Here is a 23,755-nt window from a genome sequence, read left to right as displayed (position 1 = left end):
ATATGTATCTGCAGCTTACTGTTGAGCTTTCCATTCCTTTGATCCAAGAGCATTCAGGGCAGAGTAAGCAATTAAAAATACATGGATACATGGTTGATGAGACATTTTTAGCTTGGCTTTCAGACTTTTGTTGACAAGCTACCTTCTGTTTCTCTATTATTTATATATATATATTTTATTTAACAACAACTTTTCCCAATTTTTAAAAATGGTTTATGCCTATTAATTTATTTTAAATGGAGTAAACTATGAAAATCCCTCTCATAAAAAAAGAGCCTCTGGTGTTTGTCTTGCTAGATCTACTAAGATCTGGCCAGGATGGTTGCGGACAGTTAGTGTGTAAGATATGCTTTGATAAGTTAGGAAATATGTTTTGACATTTCCAGTAAGATCACTGCTCTGCATTTTTTTAGGTTCTGTTTGTCTGCTATACACAATGACCTTGATTTTAAAATTCATTCTCAAAGTATTCCTCTGAGCTGGGAATATCAGTAAGAGTTCTTGACTGCAAATAACACATTGATTCTGGTTAACTGAAGCAGAGAAGAAATTCACGAGGAGGACATCAGAGAGCTCAGAGAATCAACTGCGGGACTAGAGAATCAGGCTTGGCAAGTAGAAACCGAGCTAGGTAAGAAGGCCAGACTAGCCCTGATTGTTTTGGCTCAGTGGATAATGTGTCGGCCTGTGGACTGAAGGGTCCCAGGTTCAATTCCTGTCAAGGGTATGTACCTTGGTTGCGGGCACATCCCCAGTATAGGGTGTGCAGGAGGCAGCTGATCGAGGTTTCTCTCTCATTGATGTTTCTAACTCTCTATCCCTCTCCCTTCCTCTCTGTAAAAAATCAATAAAATACATTAACAAACAACAAAAAAAAGAAGGCCAGACTTACAGCCAAAGTAGCAGGACAGGCAGGGCACCAATACCACTCCTGGCACCATCACCACTCCCACAAGAATGGATCCCAAACGGCCCTTGCGTCTTTGAGTCATTTGCTCCAGATGCAGAGTTCCAGGTGGAATTCTGCTGTATTTGATGGGCAGGCTTAGGTCAAGGCCAGTGCTCTAGCTGCTGCAAGCTCAGAGGGGCTCAGCTTAGAGTGGGGTGAGGCACAAAATTGAAGGCACTCACTCTCAGCGTCTTCAGTTTTTAAATAACTAACCATTTTGATAAAGAATAACTTTTAATTTTAAACGTTCAAATTCAGTAAACTATGTCATGCGTGAAATGAAATTTGCACATAAAAATATTACAACATGCTGCTTGCAATCTGTTTCATTGTCTTAAATTTTAAACACAAATGAAAACTCCTTATGGTCAAATACAATGGAAATAACTCACAGTCTGCTTCTTTGCCTAGATAATTGCTGTTCTGTCATTGTTTATTTCAAACCTGTTTAAATGTAGGATGGATGGTATCATGGGGGGAGGGGCAGGAGGTGGACGCGGGGTCGTGGGGGCAAGGGGGTTGGAGACACAAAATGTACCCAAGGGAGCTTGGATGATTCTGACCTGTTACAAACTTACTTTCAAAAGGAACACCTGTGGCTGAGTGTACCTGCATCAGGAGCAACCATTGTAATTGTTTAGAGCTTATAGGGAGTATTTTATCATGGTCACTTTAAATTGTCAGCATTGGTGAGAAGTAGCAAGCTGGCTTGTTGTCAGTTTTGTTATTGTTTTAGATTTCTCCACAGCAGTGCACCCCCTTATTGCCTGTAGCCTCTCTGGCCTCTCTGGCCCATCACCCTGCCATTGTATGTCACTGAGTGGACTATTCCACGGCAAGCTGGTAACAGACCTTGAGTGTAGGGGTACAGTGGCGGGAAGGAGACTTGATTTGTATCAGGCCCTTATATTACCTGTCCAAAAGACAAAAATTAAGCAACATGGCTTCTTAGGGGTGTCTTAGTTCTAGCTCTTTCTTTTTTTTTTTTTCCTTTAAGTATATTTTTATTGATTTCAGAGAGGGAGGGAGAGGGAAAGAGAGATAGAAACATCAATGATGAGACTCATTGGTTGGCTGCCTCCTACATGCCCCCCACTGGGGATCAAGCCGGCAACATGGGCATGTGCCCTGACCGGGAATTGAACCGTGACTTCCTGGTTCACAGGTCGACGCTCCACCACCGAGCCATGCCGGTCAGGCCTCTAGACCTTATGGCAGAGCCCGGTTTCAAGAACCGTGTGGCCCGTGAGCTCCCTCAGCCCAGCGCTGGCCAGCTGCCTCAGAAGTGAATGCCTCCGGCCATGGTGGCAACAGGGGTGGGGGATTGGTCAGTTCAGCTCACATTCATTGCCACTGTGAGAAAGACCAGAAACAACACTCTGTCTGCCCATGAGAGATGGAACGCTACTGATTAAAAGCAGATTCTATCCTAAAAGCAAATCTTCCGCTAATTAGGCACATTAGCTTTGTGCAAGTTCGGGTGTTAAATAACGTTCACTTCACTCATTTCAGAAGACGGGGCTGATGAGGGCAAGAGGATACGACCCACATAACGAGAGCCATTGTTCAGTTCTTCAGGAAGGCAGCCCCAGTGCAAGGCAGTGAGGTTTTCACAGCCAGACTCGCCCCCCAAAAAAGGATAATTTTATAAATAGTGTTCTTTTTGAAAACGATTTTCAACTTCATTAGAAAATACAAAAGATGCCTAAGCTTCCCCTTAACCCCCAGGTGAATAGACATAACGGATTCCCAGATGCGTAGACTTGGCAATACCTGCTTCACCCCCGAAAGGGGGCTTTGCACTAAGCGCTTCTGACACTAATGTTCATGCTTAAGCAAACACATTTCCGAGAGAAGAATGGCTCCGTCAGCCTGCCCGGGCTGGGCTGCTCGGCACCATGGGAGCCGCAGCTGCACCGGGTCTCATTCAAACGGGCGCGGGAGACCCAGGCCCCTAGACATACAGGGATGCTCAGTCAGATTCGCACACGCTAGCCTACACATCACACGCCATCAGCATCAAACAGCTGACCCCAAGAAGTTCCTGAGGAGAGAAAGAAAATTGTTACTGGTTATCAATAAGCCTGAACTATTTGCATCTCTGGATTCTCTGCCATTCTTTCTCTTGTTCCCTTTTCTTTTGCTTTTACGTGAAAATGTTCACATTTGTGAAAAGAGGCCTGTTAGAGAGAGAGAGAGAGAGCTATCTTTGGGACCCTTTCTTAATCTTTTCCACTGTAGCTGGTTCCTTGGAGCATCTGTGTTCACATTAGCATTTCTGTCTGGGGCTATGAATTATGCTGTCAAAAGGAGTTGCAAACTGGGTTTGTTACCTGGATACCCACAAGTATGCTGGTCTGTTTGGATAAATCTGAAAAACCTTCCTTGTCCTTAGGAAACCAGGCCATTCTGCATATTAGGAAAGGGACCGTGAAGCGAGGCTTCCGTTGGTGCTCTGGGCCGTCAGGGGCAGGGTGCCTGGGTAAACAACAGTGGAAGGAAGGGAGCCCGGGGTCCATTCTTGGCTGGGGAGGTTGTGTTCCATTCACTCGGAGGTAAACGTCTCTGTGGCCGGAGATGCAGGGTGAGCGCGCCATTGGACATTTCTAACGTCAAGCTTACGACCAATTCATATCTGCCTGCACTCAAAGCCGTCACTCTTAAAAATCTCCTCCACATGGTGCACACTCTCCCACAGAACAGGCCAGCTGTTGGAACACTGGCCAGAAGCAGGGACCAGAGGAGACAAGGGCACAGCAGGCACTGGAGGGCTGGCAGAGTCTTGCGGCTAAAGTCCTGGACCGTCTGCGCACTGAAAGGCCCCCCAGGAGATTGGCTGGAAGCTGATGAGTCAGCCTGCGCGTCTCTTCAGGTCAGACTCAAGCATCTGCATCTGACAACGTCTCACACATGTCATTCTTCCTCTTTTCATAGCCACTCTTCCTCCCCTGCCCCCCACTTCCCAAAAAGCTGTCTGTGGGTGAGGGGGGATCACGTAGAGCCCAGGACCACTGGAGGCACCACGCCCACTCCATCCTTGTGAGGAAGATGCCTCTGGGGCTTCCTGTCCACAGATGCTCTCCCCAGACGGCTGTTGTCAGTTTCCATCACCCAACCCCTCTGGCCAAGCCTACTGGGATCGGCTCACACAAAAGGGAGGGGAAGAAAGGCAGCCCACGCTTACGGGGCCAGGTGCTTGAGCTCATCATTTTCCTTGCTGCGGGTGCTGCACAGATGTTCTATTGCCAGTGCCCCTGCTCACTCACTTCCTGTCACTCTCCTGGCAGCTGGATTTTACCTCGTTCAGGGCATCTCCAAGTATGCCCTGGTCCATTTACAGGAGCATCATCCCCAGATGTTTAAATGCAGGTTCAGAATCTCTGGGTGTGAGGCCCACAGATTTATTCTCAGCAAGTACCTCCGATGATTGTCATGCTCATTAACGTGTGAGAGCCACTGCAGTTCTTTGGCCACCGGCCCCATGTATTTCTTTTATTTCATTTGGTGCTCAGGGAAATGGAATAGAGTTCATCGCTCATCAGTTCAGGTATCACTGTCATTATCCATCTACCCTCTTTACTGAGGTATATGTAGTTGACATACAGAAATTGTACATTTTAAAGCGTACAATTTGGTAAGTTTGGACATCTGTATATACCTGTAAAACTATCACCACAATCAAGATAATCACTTCTTGTCCCCATTCCAAGTCCAAGTACCGACTTGAACTTCTATGTATCCTTCCAATCCACCTCCACATGTTAGATATATACTCTTAAAAATATACCATCTGGTGCCTTTTTTTTTTTTTTGTATGTGTTCTCACTTCACAAATATGGTTCTGGGCTATGGAAGTCTGCTTCTTACCTATTTTTTGTTCATGATTAAGGTTTGGTGACCTATCCATACTGCTGTTTGTAAGTCTCTTCTACTACTTCTGGCTAGCGTGTGGCCCGTATTGTTTATGTTATGGTTAATTAAACCATTGCCTTATTAATAAACACTAGGTTGCCTCTAAGTCCTTGCACACACGCACACACACTCATGCTGTAAAGAATGTCCTTTACACTGCAGTATCCTTTTGATCTGCACATTAAAGTTGTACTGGTAACATACTCAGGGCTGAGACGGCTTCCGTGACCTTTCTTGGGACCAACTGCTCTGTAGACTGGCTCCTCCAGGTCACACTCTGGCAGTGCGTCTTTGCTATACTTGATATTATTTAACTTTCTGTGAAGTTAATGCTTCAATTAACCTCTCACTGATGCTTTAATTTGTATTTCTCAGATTGCTGGTGATGTTAAGCATCTCTTCATATGTGGACTGGCCACTCAGAGGTTTCCCCTTCTATGAATTCCCTATTCATACATTGTGCTAATTTTTTTCCTATTTTCCCTTGCTAAATTTTTTTCTATTTTCTATGTCTATTTCCTAGATATAGATCCTTTGATTTGGGATATTAATAACATCTTTCAGCCTACTATCTACCTATTGATTTTGTAGTATTTTTTGTCATAATAAATCTCTAATTTTGTTTTATAGACAAATCCATCAATTTTTCTCCTGCGTATGCTTTTGGGGTTTTTTTTTTAAGTTATAGACCTCCTCTCAAAAGTCACAGAGATATTCACCCATATTTTCTTCTGTTACTATAAAGTTTTACTTTTAACACTTAGGCCTTTAATACATTTGGAGTTTTTTTATTTTTAAAAAATATTTTTTTATTGATTTTAGTGAGGAAGGGAGAGGGAGAGAGAAATAAAAAACATCAATGATGAGAGAGAATCATTGGTCGGCTGCCTCTTGCACGCCCTCCTGGGGATCAAGCCCACCACCTGCACATGTGCCCTGACTGGGAATCAGACCATGACCTCCTGGTTCATAGGTTGATGCTCAACCACTGAGCCACACTGGCCGGATTTGGGGTTTCTTTAAAATGATTGCCTGAGGGGAGATTGATGGGGCCAATATTTCTAACACTATTTATTAACTACTCTATTGCTTCCTCCAGTGATTTGCCAGACCCTCTCTTATCATATACCAAGATCCCATCTACAGCTACGTCTATTTCTGGGTTCTTGATCTGCTCCATTTGTCAACTTGCCCTCTTCCCCCTTTCTTTAAGTGTGGCTTTGTGATATACCTTAATATTTAGTAAGACAAATCTCTTTTTGCTCACATCTTTGTATTAGCTGTTTGTGGATGTTTTTTTCTTCTATATACATTTTAAAATCAGTTTCTTAAAGTCCCCAAAATTGGAGGGGGGCATTTTACTGGAATTACATTGGATCTGTGGTTTAATATGTGAAGAAGAGATATTCTTAAAATATTAAATTGTCCCATATAATTGATGTATCACTCTATTTATTCAGGTCTCTATTTATGTCCATTATTGGAATGAAAATTTTCTCTAAAAATAGTCTTGTACATCTATGTTAGATTATTTACTAGGCAATTAAGAGATTAAAATTTTCCATTCCTCGTTCCTCTGGCTCTTTCTGTTGCTGACTGTTTGCTTGGACTTTTCCTCCACCCTGGTCTTGCTTTCCCCTTTGGTTTTTATAGCCTCTTGATTTCTCTTTGCTTTCCTGGCTTCAGCCTCACTCCTCCGCCTCTTCAGTTCTGCTTCCTCATCCCATTCCCTTTACCTGTGGCTACCTGGTCACCAGCTGTGACCATTTAGATATTCTTTGTTCAGAGGGCTTTAGAGATGTTACCAGAAGGAAGGCATATCTGACCTATTAGTGAGGCCATGGCTGAAGCAGACTGTACTTATTTGGGGGTAAAACAGGGCCATTGATCTGCTATCCTAGCTTTAGGTCACAGAATGCATATGAAATTGAAGTTGTTCCAAAGTATATTAGTTAGAAAAAAATGGCGCCTATAATATGAAATTCAAAAAATAATAGTTGCCTAAATAATGAAGGCATTTGTGATCTCACATAACAAGAAGGCTGGAGGTAGTTCCAAGGTTGGTGGGAAGCTCAATGAGGTTATTTTGGCATATCCTCGGGCCTTTTCCTCACGGTTGCAAGATAGTTACCATGGTTCTAAACATCACATCCTCACCCTAGCACATGTAAGAAGGGGTTGGGCGCAGAGGAGGCCAAAAAGAGTTCTCACATTTTTCTTTCTTTTCATCAAGGACAAAAATCTTTCCCAGAAGCCCCCTAGATGCCTCCTTCTAGCTCACGAGCCAGAATATTGTGGCATAACTACTCTGATCCATTGCTGGTGAAAGGGAATAGAATTGTCATGATTGGTTTAGACCAATTCATAATTTAGTCTCTTGGCTGGACATTTTTCCAACCGAACAAAATCAATGCTCTGATAGCAAAGAACACATGGAGAATGGTTGTTAGGTAGAAAACTAACTAAGATTCCTCATGTGGATGAGAAAAGACTTGCGGCAAGACCTTCCATGTTCTTCAATCTTAGGGTCCTGAGGTTAGAGCACCTGTTATATACTAGGCACCAGAATGAGCAAACTGGACAGGACACACACCACCACAAGGATTGCAATGTGGTATGGGAGCAAACGTTAAACGAATGTTCCCACAAAAATATAAAGTTGCCAATTTAGTAAAGTGCTATGAAGGACTGGAACAAGAAATGAGGGGAGTATGTAATGAGCGCACCTGTTCTGAAGCAGTGATAATTCTTTCACATCCCAGTGAGAAGATGTAGAAGTGCTAAGAAGGTTGGTGGCCAGGCAGAAAGGGGAGAAGGGTCTATGGGACTAGAGGCAAGAGGCTGAGGCTCTGGAATCCAGTGGTGAGCACCAGCCCATGGAGCCCAAACAGCCAGATGGGACCAAGGATGCATCCATGCTCACCTGTCCAGTGAGCTAACTCAGCTAGCTACTCCACAGCAGGAAGCAGGAGGGATCCAGAGGGCCCTCTCTGAGTGGGTTTAAGGACCCTGCCTCTCTGCTGTCACAGGGTCACTGAGCCATAGACCTCTCTTCATATACCCAGAGACCATCTTCGAGGAAAGAAGCAAAGGCCTGACATTTAGTCCCAAAGCACTGAGATTCCTAAAGAAATATTTGAGCTCTTAGATCAGCATAAAATGATGGGATCAGACAAAAATGAAGGTTCTTTCCACATTCCTCAGCAGAAGGAGTTGGTGAGGAAAACCAGAGCAGGCTAACTAAAAATTAAACACATTTTTATTGCAACTGAGTTAGTGTGAGTGTATGAAAACAAGCATATGAGAAAAGTACTATTGTTGACTCCGTTTTATAGGCAAGGAAGTTGGGGCTCAAATAAGATAAGTAACTTATCCAAGGTCATGTTGTTAACAGGGAGTTGATCTCGAATTTTAACCCAATGTGACTTCAAAACCTCCATGCTTTCAACTACTGACAGGATGCTACTTTATAAGGTTGTAAGTGCAATAAGCACAGATAAACTTTTAGGATTATGTGGAGGAGGAGGAGGTGACTTCTAGATATGGAGGACCAGAGAAAGCTTCATAGCAATGGACTCCATCTTTTCCTTTTTAACACGCAATGGTAATTAATTGACAGTCCTCTCAGCTCAGTTCAACATATGGATCACTTGTGTCTTTTTCCCCCTCTGGATTTTCAGTCACGTGATCCCGTCTTTTGGTGTACATAGCAAATTTTAATCAAATGCCAGACATTGTGTATACTAAGTTGTAGAGATTTCAGATGAAATCTTGTATCAGAGAGAATTTACCATCTCCCTGCTGTCCAGACGGAATGGTGGGTGATCAGAATGTTATCCCAGCTAGTTATTTGCTGAGTCAAGGCTGAAGCATAGCTCCCGGTGAGTCTCGTTCTCCCACTGGTTTATTCTCTGACCTGCACTTTCAACAGAAAACCCATTGTATTCTGCGAGCCCCTCCCCCAGTGGGGGCTAAACTCTAACCTTGGTCTCACAAAAGTGCTGGAAAACTTCACTCTGCTTTTCAGAGGCAGGGTTTCCACTTGCATTTTAAAACCCCTGCTCTGAACAGCCCCCCATATTGGTGAAGTTCTCAGGGGGAGGCAGTCTGAATGCCTAGGCCCTCCCAAGTCTTTCACCAAACGCTGCTGCTTTCTCTCCCTCCGTACCTGCCAGGCTTGCACTTGCATCTGGAGCTGTGGTTCTCGGCCTCCTGCAAATGCCCTGAGTGTAAGAGTGGCTGCGGAAGCAACGCTTTCTTCTCAACTTTCCCTTCTCGGATGCCTCAGATCTTCCGGTTTTCCTTGCCCCAGCAGTTCACAGCATCCTTCAAAGAGATAACGTCTGTGTTTTACTTGGCTTTTCCCATGATTCTGTTGGGTGTGCTGATCTGTTGACAGCAACTTCCACCCGGAAGAGGAAGCAATTGACCTGGGAAGGGCGATGGAGCAGCTCTCATCTTCCTGTCACCAAACCCGCTGGCCCTGGTGGTCTTCCTCAGAGACTCCATCTTTTCCTAGTATCTCTTCCATTTCTCCTGTCGTTTCTCCTCTAGCTCCTCCTTCACACTTTTCTTTATCGGTTAACACAAAGTTCAGCATCCATCACTCTTCCTCTGCACATTCTTCTTGTAAATCAGCACTCTCTGGGCTTCAGCAGCCACCTCTGTGTGAACGGCCCCTGAGTCTATGCTGAGAGCACTGCCCTGTGTCTGGAACTCCACTCTTTATAGCCACTCACCTCTGCCCACCTGAATGAGAGCGAGGATTGATGGAGGGAGGAAAGCAATTTGCAGCTTCTCCTTAAAGGGGAAGAAAAGATACAAATAATCTTAAAAGTAGGGGTATTATGTATCTGGGAAGACAGAAATACTGATGCTAAGAATGTGAGAGAGGTTTAGATGAGGAACTGGCCTGCGGAGTACAACTTTTGTGTCTTAAATAAAGACCTGTTTTGTGTGTGTGTGTGTGTGTGTGTGTGTGTGTGTGTGTGTGTGTGTGTCAGAGTTTTAGATTCACAGCAAAACAGAGGAAAGTACAGAGATTTCCCATACACCCCCTTGCCTCCACACATCCATAGCCTCTTCCATGATCAGTATCTCTCACCAAAGTGATATATTTGCTATAATTGATAAACCTACATTGACATACTATAGTCACCCAAAGTCCATAGTTTATATTAGAGTTCACTCTTGGTGTACATTCAATGGGTGTGAACAAATGTGTAATATTATGTACCTCTCATTATAGCATATATTTTCACTGTCCTAAAAATCCTCTGTGCTCCTCCTATTCATCTCTCCCCTTACCTCTGCAGCCCCCAGCCCCTGGCAACCATTGATCTTTTTACCTTTCCATAGTTTTGCCTTCCCAGAATGTCATACAGTTGAAATCTTACAGTATGTAGTCTTTTCAAATTGGCTTCTTTCATTATGTAATATTCATTTAAGATTCCTCCGTGTCTTTTCATGGCTGATAGCTCATTTCTTTTTAGCTGTGAATAAAATTCCATTGTCTTGATGTGCTACAGTTTATTTAGCCATTTACCCACTAAAAGTCATCTTGATGGCTTCAAAGTTTGACAGTTCACTGATGATGTTATGAATAAAGCTGCCTTAAACCTCTGTGTTCAGGTTTTTGAAATTCCCTGATGACACAAAATATGGGGCATCTTTTCATATACTTATTTGCTATCTGTATATCTTCCTTGATGAGATATCTGTTAAGGTTTGGGGCTCATTTTTGAAATCAGATTATTTTCTCTTTGTTGAGCTTTAAGATTTCTTTGCATATTTTAATTTTAGTGAAGTCTAGCTTATTAATTATTTCATTCATAGATTGTGCCTTTGGTGTTGTACTTAGAAAGTAATTGTCATACCCAAGGTCACCTATGTTTTCATCTATATTATCGTCTAGCATTTTTAGTTTTGCATTTTATATTTATCTCTATAATGCATTTTGATGTAATTTTGGTGAAGGGTATAAAATCTGTAGCTAGCTTTTTTTTTTTTTTTTTGCATGTGGGTGTCCAGTTGCTCTAGTGCCATTTATTGGGAAAACTATATTTTCTCCTTTGTATTTTCTTTGATTCTTTGTCAAAGAGCAGTTGACTAGATTTATTTGGGTCTATTTCTGGCTTTCTACTTCATTTTGTTGATCTATTTGTCTATTTTTTCATCAATACCACACTGTCTTTTTTGTTGTTGTTCTTTTTTGCTTTTTAAAAAATTGACTTAAGAGAGAGAAAAAAAACATCGATTTGTTGTTCCATTTATTTATGCATTCATTGGTTGACTCTTGTATGTGCCCTGACTAGGGATCAAACCCACAACCTTGTTATATTGGGTCGATGTTCTAACCAACTGAGATCTGGCCAGGACTTACTGCCACACTGTTTAACTGCTGTTGCTTCATAGCAAGATTTTTAGCTGGGTAGTGTCAGTCCTCTGATTGTTTTTTTTTTTCTTTCAATACTGTGTTGGCAATTCTGGGTCTTTTGCCTCTCCATATAAATTTTAGAATCAGTTTTTTGGTATCCACAAAATAACTTGCTGGGATTTTGATTAGGATTCTATTGATAAAGTGGGAAGACCTGACATCTTGACAACACTGAGTTTTTCTGTTTATGAACATGCAGTCTCTCTCCATTTATTTAGTACTTTGATGTCATTCACCAGAGTTTGATAATTTTCCTTATATAGATCTTAATGCACATTTTGTTAGATTCATAACTAAATATTTAATTTAGGGGGTGTTATTATAATAGGATTATGTTATTAATTTTAAATCCACTCATTTATTTCTGGTATATAGGAAAACAATAGACTTTCGTATATTAACTTTGTATCTTGCAACCTTGTTATAATCACTTACTAGAGGCCTGGTGCATGAAAATTCATGCACTGGAGGGGGGGTCCCTCAGCCTGGCCTGCCCCCTCTCACAGTCCAAGAGCCCTCAGGGGTGGGAGGCGACCTGGTGATCAGGGGAAGGCAATGCCCCCATCACACCTCTGCTGCTGCCACTGCCGGCTGCACAAGCCTCAGCCGGCCCTGGTTACCTGAGCCTCGGGCGGCCCTGGGCGGCCCTGGGCGGCTGGGCAGCCACCATCTGAGGCTTGCCTGCACCTTGGGCCAGCCCTGGACAGCTGGGCAGCTGACATCTGAGGCTTGCCTGAGCCTTGGGCCAGCCCTGGGTGGCTGGGGGACTGAGGGGACTGGGGAACTCCAGAGGCAGGCGCATGGAGTGGCCGGACCTGCCTAGGGGCGGGCCCGGACATGCCACATGCCTGCTGCCCCAGCAGGGCTGAGGGGACTGGGCGCCACCATCTTGTGGCTGTGGGCACTGCCATCTTTGAGGGCATGGCAGTCAATTAGCATACCCCCTCCTTATTGGCTGTGGGTGCCACCCTCTTTGTGTGGGCGTGGCAGTCAATTAGTATATTCCCTCTTTATTAGATAGGATTAGTTGCAGCAATTGTTTTTTGTTCATTCTTTAGATTGTCTGTGTAGATGATCATGTTATCTATGAATAAAGACGGTTTTATTTCTTCTTTCCCAGTACCTTTTACTTCCTTTTTTTGTCTTACTAAATTAGCTACAACTTCTAGTACAGTGTTGAAAAGGAGTGATGGCAGTGAACATCCCTGCCTTCTTCCTGATCTTAGTTGGAAAGTTTTGTTTCTCATCCATTAAGTATGATGTTAGTTGTAGTATTTTTGTAGTTGTTTTTCAAGTTGAGAAAGTTCCCCTCTATTCCTGGATCGTTGACTTTTAATCATTACAGAGTATAACATTTTAAAGCTAAGAAGAGAAGGGAAGTAAAAGGAAAAAAATTATAAAAATGTGATTTTCTAGTGAAACTGGTATGAAATCATTTTAAGATTTATAAAGATTTTGAGGACAGTTGTTACAAGGGGAAATGTTTTGTTATAAACTATAACATAAATACCTTGGAAATATAGATATTATAAAGACAGTATGTCAAATCAGTAGAGAAAATAAAGATTATTTAATAAATAGTGTTGAAATAACTGTTTAGCCATCTGAAAAATAAAATAAAAATATATCCAAACTTAAAAAACTTTAAATAGGATAAATTTTAGAAAGATCAATGATTTAAAAGTTAAAAATAAACCATAAATATTTTATTTTTAACTTTTAAATCATTGATCTTTCTAAAATTTATCCTGATTTAAAGTTTTTTAAGTTTGGATATATTTTTATTTTATTTTGTAAAAAAGAGGCCATTGGAGATGACAAACAACAAACTGGGGAAAATATGTACACCTAAAAACAGATAAATCACTATATAAAAAGGTCAATAACATGCTAGACAAAAAAGAGTAAGGGTGTGAACATCTTATAGAAACAGTTTACAAATGAGAAGATTCTCAATCTCACTCATATAAAGAGAAATATACAATTTAAAACCATAGCAAGACACCATTATTCACCTATCACATTAACAAAGGTTATTAACTTCTTTTTAAGAAGTTGGCAACACACTATATTAGCAAAGGCATGAGGCAACAGGCACTTTCTACATTACTGAGGGGGTTTTTAATTGGTATAATCTCTAAAAGGGGAAATTCGGCAATTTCTGTGAAAATTACAAATGCTTATATCCTCTTATCCAGCATTTCCCCTTCTAGGACTTCAATCTTGATATCAATTTGCTGATGTGTAAATAATGTATTAATTGTAGCATTGTGTGTGATGGAAAACTTTGGACAATTAATATCCACCTATGGAGAAACTGGCTAAATAAAATATGCTTTATTCGGACCATTGAGTATAATGAGATGCAGCTGTAACAGAGACTCATGGAGCTCTTTTGTACAGATGCAGAATATCCCTAAGATGTATTGTCAATGTCGAGATGCAGAAAACAGTGTGTATAGTATGTTACTCTTCATGTCAAACTTTCCACAAAAGAACATATGTGTATACTTACATATTTTGGATATGTCTAAAATAACTCTAGAAGGGTAGGAAAGAAACTAGGACTTGCTTTTCCTGAGAACAGGGCCATGGGTGAGAGGGAATTTTTCTCCATATATACTTTGCTATCTTTTGAATTTTAAACCACATGACTGTATTTCCTATTAAAAATAAATTACAAAATATCTTTGGAAAAGTAAACAAATTTTAAAACCTCAGTGAAGTCAGAAGGGAGTCTGCCAGAGAATGTATTTCCGCAAGGTGGGGGGTGGGCGGGAGAGCCTGGATGGCTTTTAAAGGACATAGTTGGAGAGTTTTCTCAATAAGGAAAAGGACAGAAACATATGCAAAATCCTCCTTAGATTATCAGTGTTTCTTCCCAGGCCCATAAAAAATGTTCTCCTTTGCTGAGTTCACAGAGCCGCACTCATTTCCTGTTTCTCTGCTGCCTGCACTGGCTGGTGTCTGACCTAAACGACCTTTACTGTCAACCAGGGTGAGGGTGGTATTACTGAGAAATGCCTGAACTTCTCTTTGAAAATTTAATGATGAATAAGCTGCTTCTACTGAATGTGCATGTGTACTTGTGATGTTTCCTTTAAAATAAAAATAAATGTACTGGGGTGACATTGGTTAATAAAATGATATAGGTTTCAAGTGCACAATTCTATGATACATCATCTGTATATTTCAATGTGTGCTTATCACCCAAAGTCAAATATTCTTCTGTTACCATATATTTGACTCCCTTTACTATTCCTTCACCCACACCCTTCTTCATAGCCTATCTAATAAAAGAGTGATATGCAAATTGACCATCACTCCAACACAAGATGGCCACCCCATGTGGTCAAAGATGGCTGCCCCCATGTGGACACAAGATGGCCTCCACAAGATGGCCAGCAGGGGAGGGCAGTTGTGGGCAATCAGGCCAGCAGGGGAGGGCAGGTGGGAGGGACCAGGCCTGCAAGGGAGGGCAGTTGGGGGTGATCAGGCCAGCAGGGGAGGGTAGTTGGGAGGGACCAGACCTGCAAGGGAGGGCAGTTGGGGGTGATAAAGCCTGCAGAGGAGGGCAGTTAGGGGTGACCAGGCTGGCAGAGGAGGGAAGTTGGGGGCGACCGGGCCTGCAGGGAAGAGCAGTTGGGGGGGGACCAGGGGACCAGCCCTGCAGGGGAGGGCAGTTGGGGGTGGGCAGGCTGGCAGGGGAGGGCAGTTAGGGGCAATCGGGCTGGCAGGGGAGCAGTTAGGCGTAGATCAGGCTGGCAGGGGAGTGGTTAGGGTGATCAGGCTGGCAGGCAGAAGCGGTTAGGGGCAATCAGTCAGGCTGGCAGGCAGGCGAGTGGTTGGGAGCCAGAAATCCTGGATTGTGAGAGGGATGTCCGACTGCTCATTTAGGCTCAATCCCACTGATTGGGCCTAAATGGGCAGTCAGACATCCCTCAAGGGGTCCCAGATTGGAGAGGGTGCAGGCTGGGCTGAGAGACACAACCACCCGCCCCACCCCGTGCATGAATTTTGTGCACCGGGCCTCTAGTGTGTGTGTGTGTGTGTGTGTGTGTGTGTGTGTATGTGTGTGTGTGTGTATGTGTGTGTATTTCAGAGAGGAAGGGAGAGAGAGATAGAAACACCAATTGTTGATCAGCTGCCTCCTGCATGCCCCCTAATGGGGATCAAGCTGCAACCGGGCATGTGCCCTTGACTGGAATTGAACCTGGGACCTTTCAGTCCTCAGGCCCACACTCTATCCACTGAGCCAAACCAGCTAGGGCCCACCCCTTCTTATGCTGAGTTTTCTAAGGATTTAGTTAAAAGCAAGTGTTCCTGTACCTTTCATTCTCCTTTGAAGTTGGTGTTCCAGAGACCTCTCATTTCCCTCAAGGTTGCTAGGTCCCAGAGACCTAGGACAAAAAGAGCCATCCTTTTATTAAATCTGCTTTTGCTATCTTTGATAGACCCTCCCTGTAAGCATCTTCCTCATGGCTTTAGGGGAATATATCTTGGTTTCCGTGGCACCTCTCCATTAACTAGCTTTGGTTCTAGTCCTGCTTCTACCTCAGCTCTCCACTGACAGCTATGTTAACTACAAGTAAGTCAATTAGTATTTCTAGTACTTACATATAAAATTAGGGTATTGGAATTTTAAGTCTTTAGACCTTTCCACATCTGAAGCTCTATGATCCCAGGGAGAAAAAATTCTTTCCTTTACCACAACTCTAATGTAAGTAAATAAACCTTGTTCTTTCTATTAAAAGTAGCATCTTAAAAAGTCTATGGAATAAGAACTTCCAATATGGATAATTAAAAAATAATGGATAGTTCTAAAAGACTAATATGCTTGGATTTAGAGCTCAAATATTCATCAAAATTTAGAATATGGTAAAGAAGCCCTTTGATACTCATAATTAATAGAAGGAATATGCACTGTTCAGTCCAAATGTTAATGAGACAACTCATTAACAAATTAGGAAAAAAATTAAGATCCCTACCTCACACCACACATCAAATAAATTCCTGACAGCATAAAATTATAAATGTAAAAAACCAAAGAGGATAGGGAAAAACACAGATAAAAATTTATTTAATTTTAGAATAAGAAATACCCTTCCAAGCATGATCCAAAAGTAAAAAACAAGAAAGTTATTGATATACTGGCTACTTAAAACAAAAACAAAATGTCTAAACTACATACTTGAAGTTATGAAAAACTGTAAAAAAAAGAATTTGCAACATATATTTTTGAATTATGCATATTTCTTAGAAATCAATGAAAATATTTTTTTAAAAATTAGAAAATACAGTTAAAGCAAGGTTAAGCAAGTTACATCAAAAAGGAGAAATACAAATGGCCAATAAACATGAAAAATATTTTACCTCACTAGTAATAAGTGAAATGCCAATTAAAATAAAAATACCTTTTAACCTATAAAACTGGAAAAATTTGAAAAGAATGATAATAACTAGTGTTGATGAGGGTGTGAGATAATAGGTACTTTCATACACTTTAAAGAGAATATAAATTAGTTCAAACTTTCTGGAGGGCAATTTGGCAAATTGATATAGCATTTTAAAATGTGTATACTGACATCTAATTGTTCACTTCTAAGAATTTATCCTAACGAATTAACAGGATAGATGCACAGAAATGCCTGTACAAGAAGTTTCTTTAGTGTGTAATTTAGCAAAACACAAGATTGGGAAACCTACCCTGGCCAGCGTGGTTCAGTGGTTGAGCGTTGACCTATGAACTAGGAGGTCATGGTTCAATTCCCGGTCAGGGCACATGTCTAGGTTGCAGGCTCAATCCCCAGTGTGGGGCGTGCAGGAGGCAGCCAATCAATGATTATCTCTCATCATTGATGTTTCTGTCTCTCTCCCTCTGCTTTCCTCTCTGAAATCAATAAAAAAGAAAAAAAAAAAAAAGATGACCAAAAAAAAGATTGGCAAACCTAAATATTTGCCAGTAGGGGAAAAGGAAGTTATGTAATAATGCAAGAAGATGGACAGAGATGTCCTCAAGATATTAAGTAAAACAAAAGATTATGTAATGGAATGTAGCATGATTATCTACGTGTTCATTTTTTTCTATATGTTTATATTAAAATATAATAAAATAAGACCACCAAATGTTAATCACTATCATTTCTGGATGTTTCAAATAATAGGGAATCTTTACTTTCTTGTTTATGGCTATCTGTATTTTCTGATTATTCAAAAATAATGAGCATTTATTATTTTTATTATTGGAGAAACAATATAACCATAACCCTCCTTCCCAAACAGATGTACGATCCTTAGAGATAAAAAGAAAACAATGGTAGATGAGCGATGCAGATATTTCCGTGACATGACTTTGGTTATCATAGCAAAGTGCACACAGGAGTAATGTGAAAGACTAAGCAACTGCGTGTCCGTCTGTCTGTCAGCTGTTTCAGCAAGATTTGCTTTCTCTATTGCAGATGAGAAGCTGAATTTTCCAGTGAACTTCCAACAAAATTGCCACTTCACCAGGTGGGTTCCAGAAATAATATTTTGAACAAGGTATGTCATGGAGATGGTCTTTGATTTCCATTTGCCACAGAGAAAAGACGTCTAAGGCAGAGGCCACATTACAGTTGTTCCTTCTGTCTCACTTTCGTTACCCACCCCACCCCAGCCTCATTCCCTCCGTTTCTTCTTGGACCTTTCCCTCTCTCTTCTGTCTTCTTTTCCTTCTCTCTCTACCGCCCCTGGCATTCTTTTCAGTCATTTTCTCACCAGACATTTCCTGAGAGTTTTCCAGGTGCCACGCACTGAGCTGGGTGCTGAAAGCAACTTCAGACTCACCAAGGGGCATGGGAACAAGTCCCGTCTCCACTCCCTGTAGGTGCTGCCAGTTCCAAGGCAAAATGGAAATGCTGGGATGTTGTGATTTACTTCACTTAATGCTGAAATCCTGGCATGGATATTGTTATATATATTTTTTAACATTTTTTTCTTTATTGATTAAGGTATTACATATGTGTCCTTATCACCCCATTGCCCCCCTCACCCCCACTCATGCCTTCACCCCCCCCCCCCCCCGCCCGACCCGGTGTCTGTGTCCATTGGTTAGGCTTATATGCATGCGTACAAGTCCTTTGGTTGATCTATCCCCCTTACCCCCATCCTCCCCTACCTTCCCTCTGAGGTTTGATGGTCTGATAGATGCTTCTCTGTCTCTGGATCTGTTTTTGTTCATCAGTTTATGTTGTTCATTATATTCCACAAATGAGTGAGATCATGTGATATTTATCTTTCTTTGAGCATAATGCTCTCCAGTTCCATCCATGCTGTTGCAAATGGTAAGAATTCCGTAAGACAGGAAACCATAAAAATATTAGAGGAATCCACAGGCAGCAAAATCTCAGACATATGTCGAAGCACTATCTTTACTGATACAGCTCCTAAGGCAATGGAAACTAAAGAGAAAATAAACAAATGGGACTACATGAAAATAAAAAGCTTCTGTACAGCAAAAGAAACCATCAACAAAATAACAAGAAAGCCCACTGCATGGGAGAACATATTTGCCAATGTTATCTCCTATTAGGGTTTAATCTCCAACATTTACAGGGAACTCAAGCTACAGTTTCTTTCAGGTGCCCTTTGCCGCCCATGTCCTCTTTATTTCTCATCCACTTCGTACAGTGCAGATTCAAATCTTGTTGGCATTTGTCTCTCATTCCCTCTCTGCTCAGCTACTGAGGGGCAAAGGGCACCGGAAAGAAACTATAGCATTTAAAATTCAGAAAAATGCAAAATATGCCTATTGAGCATCCAGAATCTTTCTGCAATGAAGAGGTTTAGGTCCAGGGTGGCTTTCTCCAGAAGAATCGTCTTTGGGAATTGCCTTATTCATTCAGCACCTATTCTGTAACCACATGCATGGTACTCATACAGAAATAGGCATGAAATACATGCTTTCTGAGTGTGGCCTATAGACCCGCAGACCTATTCATTTATTCAGCATACCACTTTAAAGCACTGAATTACAAGGCAATTCCCATGTTTCATAGGTTTTAGAATACTTCCTAAGTGTACCTTATATTTTATGACTTTTTTTATTTTTATAAATATACCACATTAATGCATGTGATGTAATGATTTCCTGGATTAACGGGAAAATATTCTTCCCATTTATACAGGCAAGTAATACTGAATTATCTGGATGGGCCCTATAATATAATCACAAGGGTCCTTATAAGAGGAAGGGAGGAGGGTCAGAGTGAGAGAACAGGATGTGATGATGGAAGCAGGAGTTATAATCAGAGAGAGAGAGAGAGAGAGAGAGAGAGAGAGAGGTTTGAAAGTGCTCTGCTGCCAGCTTTGAAGCTAGAGGAAGGGGCCACAAGCCAAGAAATGCAGGTGGCCTCCAGGAGACAGGCACTTCCAGAAGAAACACAGCCCTGCCAATACCTTGTTTTAAGGTATAAATTTGTGTTGTTTTAAGCTACTAAATTGTGGTCATTTGTTACAGCAGCAATAGGAAACTAATACATTCCTCTCAACAGTGCTTGACTTCAGCAGATAAAGAGATCAGACCATTTCTGGCATATTCCAGACCCCACGCCTGGAGAGAAGAGTTGTGACAGGTAAGAGAATGGCCTTAGGATGTGGAGAGAGGTGATTATGCTGCCAAGTTCTGCTATCTCAGGGGGAGATGTAAGGCCTTGTGGCCCTCTGTAAAGTCTTCCAGTGCTTCCAGGACATGGATGATAAAACCCAAACTCCCTGGCCCACCCTATCTCTCTGACCTCTTCCGAACCCATCCCACCCTCATTCACCACACTGCCCAGACACATACCTTCTTCCTATTCTTGGAAGCCTTGGCACTTCCTGTTTCCTCCACTTGAAATGCTATCCTGTCACTTCACAGGGCACCTTCCCATCACCTCTTCAGAATGTATCTGACCCCCTCTCCAAAGTGGCCCCCAGCCATTCTCTACTTTCCTTTATAACACCCATCACTACCTGAGACTATCCTCTTTGTCCATCACTCATATTGTCCGGGCCCTTCACTAATACATGCATTCCCAGAGAGCTCTCTGGCTCATAGCTCTATCCCAAGTGCCTGAGTTGTATTAACTATTCAGTAAGTATTTGTTGGCTGAGAGGACAGACCAGAAGCAGCCTTGAAACAAGAGCGCCCCGCTTCCCCAAGCCTCTCCTCCAGCCAGCCCTCCAGGAGGCGTTTCTGCTGAGAAATGAGTATTGCGAGCCCTCAGAATTTTTCTTTCTTTCCAGAGTTCCCGGCTGCCTTTACACACAGGCCTTGGTTCCTATTGAGAAAGAGAAAAGCAGTCCCCAAGGGCCAGAATCTAGCCTGGCGCTCACAGCTGGGCCGTGGTGTTCTCCCGTTGAATATAAATATTTCCATAGACCATCAACATCAGACAAGGCTGCTCTGTGACCGAGATGGGGCAAAACAAACACAAAAAGATTACTCCACAGTCATGCAGGGACCCAGACAAAAATAAGGACATTTTCCAAACCACAAAAAAATCACCAAAGATGCCCTTTTCCTGCTGTTTCTTTACTGATTATAGCTTTACCTTGTCTCATTCCTCCTTGCCTTCCGGGTATGAATGATTAAGATACCCAATCATGCAATTACCCCTGATTCCTGATAACCTCCAATACGAAGCAAAGACCCCTTCTTTGAACTCTCCCCCAAACCCCCTAACCCAGGCCTAAATGCTCCAAGTTCTCTGGCATATTCTCCTACTGACATGCTCCTGGCTCCCAGTGGTGTATGTTACCCCTCATGGAAACTAGTCGGTAGATCCAACATGGTTCACCTCTGGTGATCCTGGTGGTATCTGGCTGGAGGGAATGGACACTCTGGACTGGAAGGCCGGCCCAGCTGTCTTACCATCTTGGAGGGAGAAATGTTAGTTGGGCCAGCCGGTTAGCTAGAAAATCCCAAACCACTTTGCCAGCGAAAGAATACTAGATGTATGCCAGGTGCGTATTACCCAACTTGTAGAAGAGAGGGGCTGGTGCGGTTCCTGGTGGAGCTGCTTCCTTGTAGGCACGTGGCAGGAAGGGCCAGCAGGTGCAGCTGTGGCCTGCCTGGCCAACTTCAGGGATGCCCCACCCAAGGCACAGATGCTCTCTGTTGTCAGTCTATCCAAGGAAATCTCCTCCACACAGGTTCGAAAGCCTCTCCGCTTTCTGTCCCATTCCCCGTTTGTTACAGTCCCCTTACACTCTCCTCTGTGCCTGAACAAATCTCCTTGTTGATTTCCTCTCTACCACCCCACCCCTATAGCCACAGCCCCAGCCTGCACCTCCCCACAGACATGCGCTCTGTGCCTGCTGGGCTCTGACCTCTGGGCTTCCTTTCCTCCTTTAAGCCCTCACCTCTTCCCTAAAGTCTTCTTGGTTGAGCCCAGCTGGCTACCCAGCTTGTAGTCTCAACGTTTACCAAGCAAGCTCAGTTACAGTAGCTGCCTAGGTTGATTTATGGGTTTGGGATAACCACGTGGACAGTGATATGTTTGACTTGGGTGGGGTGGTAGGAGTGAGAGTCACACCATTCATCTCCCTACCCGGAGCTTGAACTCCAAAGTGCAGAGGCTAGACCTGCTGGCCTTCTTTTTTGACCACTTTCTCCCCACTGCCCCAGTCCGAAGGGCTGAGTATCTGGCACCCCTCAGGCTCTCAATGCTCGTAGGGGTCCTCAAACTTTTTAAACAGGGGGCCAGTTCACTGTCCCTCAGACCGTTGGAGGGCCAGACTATAGTTTAAAAAAAAAACTATGAATAAATTCCTATTCACACTGCACATATCTTATTTTGAAGTAAAAAAATAAAACGGCAAAAACACCCGCATGTGGCCCGCGGGCCGTAGTTTGAGGACGCCTGCTCTAGGGAAAGGCCAACAAGGAGCCGGTTTTCTGTGGGGTTCTAGAATGAGACCATCACCCTGTCCCACCCCCAGGCCAGCGCCAGTGACAGCAGCTGCTAGAAAGGTGTCTGAGAAAGCCATTTTCAGGAATCCTAGAAGCTTATAGACTACTAGAGGCCCAGTGCACGAAATTCATGTACTGGTAGGGTCCCTAGTGGCTGCTGGCTGCCGGCCAGAGCCTCCCTCTCTTCCCCCGGCCGGCCTGCCCCCGGTTGGGGGACAATTTGCATACTATGCTTTTATTATATAGGATCTTGACCAGCCCAAGTTGTTAGTTCCTAGCTCAAGACTTTATGGCTTTGTATCCACAAGGCATTCATTCTGGAATATTCTTCTCCCTCAAACGGGATGTTTTCCAGCCTCTCTGACTATTCCAGGGCCCAACTCGTTTCAGTTAGGAGTGAGAGCTAAGCTCCAATAGACACCTCGTGTAGACACCTGATCACACTTTACAGCACAAAGTCAACAGAAAAGGGCGAGTTGGGATAAAGGATACTCTACTGCCTTAAATAGAACTAGATTAACCGAAATGTAAGATATGAGGAAATGTCCAAGATATCATGTTAAGTTAAAAAAATAGGAAAGGTTGCTAAATAGTATATACATCATGAGCTCATTTTTATAACCCTATATATTTAATATGTTTTTAGGTAAGAAAAAGAGTTGAAAGGATATTTACTAATCTGTTATATAGCAGTTAGGAGAGGACTTTTATTTTCAATTTTTCACAATCATTTATTTTTGCAATTAGTGAAAAAAATAAATAAAAATTTTTTAAAAAAAGAAGTTGGGATAGCAACTCTTCCTTTCATCCCATTTAAATTTTTTAGTCTTTCGTACAAAAATATACAATTTTGCTTTATCATGAAAAGAATTATTAATTAAATGAGGTTTTATGTGTATCTTTGTTTAAATTTTTATCTGACACATTTAATTTACTCTTTCCTTTTTTTACTGTCTCAAAGCCCTGCAGGTTTCTCATGAGCTCATGCTGACACTGGCCTGGGGACATCTGAGAAGCAGGGGTCAAAAACAGTTCCTACGGGGGAAATGGTGGCGAGCAGCTCTCTGTTATATTCATTCAACATACACTATCGAGTGCCACTAAGTACGAGTGCCTGATGCCAGGGCCAAACAGTTGACAAAAAGAGATTAAAATTTCAAGGAAATGTGCTAGGCTCTTGGGTTACAGCTGGGCCGCAGGCTTGCCCCAACAGTCTGGGGCAGTGGTCGGCAAACTCATTAGTCAACAGAGCCAAATATCAACAGTACAACGATTGAAATTTCTTTTGAGAGCCAAATTATTTAAACTTTAACTTCTTCTAACGCCACTTCTTCAAAATAGACTCGCCCAGGCCGTGGTATTTTGTGGAAGAGCCACACTCAAGGGGCCAAAGAGCCTCATGTGGCTCGTGAGCCGCCGTTTGCCGACCTCGGGGCTAGGGCAGTGGTTCAGAATGTGGCTTGGAAAGTCATGCTGCTTGAGTTTAGATCCCAGCACCATAATAACCTTGGGGCCGACTGCCAGT

At 42.6% G+C, this 23,755-nt stretch overlaps 1 long non-coding RNA gene across 1 annotated transcript; it reads left to right on the top strand.

Annotated features, from left to right (window-relative positions):
• On the top strand, positions 1 to 23,718 carry LOC307097877. Its single transcript, XR_013813385.1, has 4 exons — positions 1 to 631; positions 17,756 to 17,807; positions 19,829 to 19,909; positions 23,192 to 23,718. It is a non-coding gene; the product is annotated as an uncharacterized lncRNA (long non-coding RNA).
• The last annotated feature ends 37 nt before the right edge of the window (positions 23,719 to 23,755 follow it).

This window comes from Cnephaeus nilssonii, assembly GCF_951640355.1.
Source record: "Cnephaeus nilssonii genome assembly, chromosome: 4".
In the NCBI taxonomy this organism is placed as follows: Eukaryota; Metazoa; Chordata; class Mammalia; order Chiroptera; family Vespertilionidae; genus Cnephaeus; species Cnephaeus nilssonii.
The sequence above is the reverse complement of the archived record's forward strand: the minus strand, read 5'-3'. Positions and strand labels throughout refer to the sequence as shown.